This window comes from Juglans microcarpa x Juglans regia, chromosome 5D (genome assembly GCF_004785595.1).
Source record: "Juglans microcarpa x Juglans regia isolate MS1-56 chromosome 5D, Jm3101_v1.0, whole genome shotgun sequence".
NCBI classification, from domain to species: Eukaryota; Viridiplantae; Streptophyta; class Magnoliopsida; order Fagales; family Juglandaceae; genus Juglans; species Juglans microcarpa x Juglans regia.
Window position 1 is genome coordinate 28,949,091 of NC_054602.1, and position 4,657 is coordinate 28,953,747.

The following is a 4,657-nucleotide window of genomic DNA, read 5'->3' on the forward strand; positions in this document are numbered from 1 at the left end:
GTTTTTATTCTTTAACTGCTTGCATGTGAATATATGCTTAGAGTTTGAATTATTTATTGCTCTGTGCCTTGTTGTGAACCAAAACAAAAAAATCTTTTGGAGAATTGGTTGGCAGAGGATAAGCTGGAATACAGTGAGGAACTACGGGATCTCATGAAGGTTTGATGTGCAATTTGAGATTCAAATATATGAAAGACACTTATGAAACGAATTTATTGAGTTACTCATTCACTTTATCCCAATGCTGCCGTATTTGAAATTATTTATTTATTTTTGTTGTGTTCATACTATTATGTTCCATTGAAGGCTGGATAATGATCTCGCATAGAAAATATACATTAAAGCCAACGTAACTCGAAAAGTCATTGCTCCTTTTGCTGAACAGACGAGATTTGATAAAATTTTGATATATTCAAAACAGGTGAAGGTATCTTTTTCCCTTAATCATTGTTGCTATTGTGATTGATTGCATTACTGTTATTATTATATTATTTATCATTTATTTTTGTATACTTATTTCATGGTCTGATCATTTCATTGTTTCTTTATTCCTTTAGGTTGGGTACAGTCCAGATTAACTATTCCTTCGTTCAGATCCTCAAGTATTGGACTATATGTCTGTGTTTGTTTGTTTTGTTGTTTTAGTACTTACTAGTTTACAACTCTTTTCAGCTCTTTTCATCTAATCTCATCTAATCATTACAAGTTTCTCAAATTCTCATACAAAATAAAATAAACAATTCAACTTTTTTAAAGTCCAAAACAAAAATAATATTAAAAAAATATATTCTAACAATATTTTATTCAACTTTAAACTTTCATCTTAACTCATCTCATCTGTGAAAACAAACCAAACTTTTCCTTTCATATGTTTTCCATTTACCTTTTTCTGAATAATTGTGTTGTAGTATAGAAGTATTATTTTTTGGATAAGGAGAAAATCTTGAAACCATATTCTGCCTTTAAAAACAAAATCTTTGAACCATGTTTAATCAACTTAATATTTACCCATCACGGACCTTTTCTTTCTGGAACCATGGAGCTAATACATACTTTTGGAATGTAGGGAGCTGTTAACTTTGTGGTAATGATGTCTCAAATGGAGGGAGGTTGTTAAGTTGATTACAATACCGTAACAGATCTCTTTCTTCAGGTTTGTTGTCTCTAATGACTTTTGAGTTGGTATATTAATGTAATAATAAGGACGTGTGATTTTCCATTGTTATTGCTTTAATTTTTTAATATTGGCAGGCTTCATAAGGGTAAATTGATTTTCATTTTTGCTTTCAATTCTTTGTGGTTTGAATAGAAGAACCTGATCCGTGAGGCAATGACTTTTCTATTAGTGTACATCATATCAAACCAACTACTCAAATAAACACCTAGTGTTAGTAATTGTGCATGACCTCATCTGATAGGATAATTCTGTATGCTTGAGAATTTATATAGGGCTCCACGGTAGACACATTGGAATTGTCCTCTTAAGTTGGAATAGGATGGGGGCTTATGGTCTTTTAACTCCAAATATTCTGCATGCACAAGTGTGTTAATTGCAAGTGTATTTGTCGTTTGCCTCCTCTTGTTGAAACCATGTGAGACTCTTAATTTTTGAAAGATGATTTCCTACTTTTTTATTTTGAAGTGTCTCGTTAAGCTCAGTGAACTTTGTTTACGCTAGGTAGTCATGCAAAAAAGCAATACAGTTAAAAACTAATTCCATTTTCTAGAGATAAATTCATATGTGAAACATGTTAGAGATAATTTATCGGGTAACTGGTGATTACTAGTATTCTATTTCTTTTATCATTGTTGTTAAACCCTTTTTCCAGAGTCTTTCAGCAGTGAGTACTTCTGGCTCATCTTTTGCATATCATTTTGATGCAAAGATGAAGGGATGAAGAAAGACTAATTTAGGTACTTATATTGTCATTTTCTATTCAAAATTATAATTCTCATTTAGTGGCAAAGGTAAATAGTTTGATGGTAGATTACAAGATTAATTCCGTACTATTATTTTTTTTATGATAACATATATTCTTTGATGATGAATGGTAGCTACACACTTTACGCTAACAACTTTCGATATGACAAGCTAACTGCGGTATTCTGCCCAAAGAATCAACATGTATATTATGTTAGAAACATTATGTCTCTTATTGGATTGTTTTCAGGAACTTTCTTTTTTATTCTATAATATTTTGTCTTGATAATGTGGAACTTCAAACGTTTTCCTTCATTAACTTTTAGGTTTGTTGTATTTCTTTGCAGATTAATCATACTTTTCCATTATTTGTAAAATTTGTAGTTCTCTAGGATTGTCTAATAATGTAGGTTTTCCATGTCGGTTGATGTGCTTTTAGTATTGTAGCAACGAACTTGTAAAGATTGATGACGGAAGATACTTGTTATGTTTATGTATTTTATAGAGCGAGGTAAACGTCTTAAATTTTTTTTTTATTGATCTATTTTGTATTCTTTGAGGCATTATTTTTGCAATGCATATTATGAGAAACTTTTTTTTGACAGTCAATTACTGCTAAAAGTAATATCTTAGCAAAAAATTTTCTATATTTTTTTTATTTTAAGTTTTTTACCTCCTCCTCCTCCCATCGAATCTCCTCTTCTCCAGTCTTTCGCTCCTTCACTTTTTCTCCTCTCTTCCACCTCTCTTCCTCCCTCCACTCTTCTTCTCCTCTCTTCCTCATCTCCTTCACTCTTCCACCTCTTCTCCTATTTTCCTATTTTCCTCCACTCTTCCTTCCCCATTTTCTCCTCTCTTCATTTTCTCTTTTTCCACTTTTCCTCTCCTCCATCTCTCTTCCGCCCCTTCTGTACGCCTCCATTCTTCCTCCATCTCTCTTCCGCCCCTTCTCCACGCTTCCATTCTTCCTCCTCTCATATTTTCCTCCTCTTCTCCTCTCTTCCTTCTCTTCTTCACTTTTTCTTCTCTCTTTGTTTTCTTCTCTCTTCCTTTCCTCTTTCTCCACTCTTTCTCTTCTCCATCTCTCTTTCACCCTCCTCCACTCTTCCTCCACGTCTCCACTCTTCTTCCTCTCCTCTTTTCCTCCTCTTCTCCTCTCTTCCTTATCTCCTCCACTCTTCATTCTCTCTTCATTTCCTTCTCTCCTCCACTCTTCATCCACTCTTCATTTTCTCATCTTCTCCTATCTTCCTCCCATCATCTCTTCCTCTTCTCCTCCACCTCTCTTCCTCCTTCCTCTCATCATCTCTTCCTCCTCTCGTCATTTCCTCCTTTCTCCATCTCTCAATTCTTCCTCATATCTCATTCTCCTCCACTCTTCCTCATTTCTTCATTTACTCATCTTCCTCCTCTTCTCCTTCTCGCTTCCTCTTCCTCTTCCTCCTCCCCCTCTCCTCATCTTTTACTACTACATATTTCTTTATCCTAGATATACTATTTGCATGTTATATTTTTAAATATTATATTATTTTTGGTTGGATGTGATTAAAGTTTTAGTATTTCTTTCTCACTCCTTATGGGTTTTAAATTTTAATTTCCAAACCTTGAGATTTATTGAGGAGGTCTTATGCATGTACCAGCTTTGATTGGATAGACTTAGCGGCTATAGCCTTTTAGCTTTGATACAAAGGAGGCAGACACTCTCTAGGTCTATAGATAACATTTTGTACCCATTATTTTTTTTTGTATAAAATACTTTTTATAGGTCTTAGTCCTTTATTCGAGAATACCTTTCATTTTGATGCAAAGATAAAGAGATGAAGAAGGGTTGAATTAGGTACTGATATTGTCGTTTCCTATTCTCCTCATTTAGATGACAAAGATAAATAGTTTGATGGCAGATTACATGATTAATTCCTTACTATTACTTTTATATCTGATGACATATATTATTTGATTATGAAGGGTAGTTATGACAAGCTAACTGCGATATTCTGCCCAAAGAATCAACATGTATGTAATGTTAGAAGCATTATGTCTTTTGTTGGATTGTTTTCAGGAACTTTCTATTTTATTTTACATTATATTGTTTTGATAATGTGGAACTTCAAATGTTTTCCTTAATTAACTCTAGGTTTATTATTTTTTTTGTAGATTAATCATACTTTTCCATTATTTACAAAATTTGTAGTTCTGTAGGATTATCTAATAATGCAGATTTTTCATACCGGTTGATGTGCTTTTAGTATTGTAGTAATGAACTTTGTAAAGATTGATGATGGAAAATACTTATGGTTATGTATTTTATAAAGCGAGGTAAACGTATTCATATTTTTTTATTGATCTATTTTGTATTCTTTGAGACATTATTTTTGCAATGCATATTATGAGAAACTTTTTTTTAACAGTCAATTACTGCTACAAATAATATCACAGCAGAAAATTTCCTATATTTTTTTATTACAAGTTTTTTCCCTCCTCCTCATCTCTTCCTTTTCTCCTCTTCTCCACTCGTCCACTCGTCCACTCTTCCTCCTTTTCTCCACCTCTCTTTCTCCTCTCCTACACACTTCATCCTCTCTTCATCTCATTCTCTTCTCCTCTCTAACTTTTCTCATCTTCTCCACTCTTCCTTTCCTCCATCTCTCTTCCTCCCTCCACTCTTTCCTCCCCTCCTCCACTCTTCCTCCATGCCTTATCTCTTCCTCATCTCTGCCTTCTCTCCTCCACTTTTCC

The 4,657-nt window shown here is 33.5% G+C and overlaps 1 long non-coding RNA gene across 1 annotated transcript; it reads left to right on the plus strand.

The window, feature by feature from the left end:
- The first annotated feature begins 239 nt into the window (after positions 1-239).
- On the plus strand, positions 240-2,667 carry LOC121266087. Its single transcript, XR_005940735.1, has 4 exons — positions 240-421; positions 558-602; positions 1,067-1,153; positions 2,332-2,667. It is a non-coding gene; the product is annotated as an uncharacterized LOC121266087 (long non-coding RNA).
- The last annotated feature ends 1,990 nt before the right edge of the window (positions 2,668-4,657 follow it).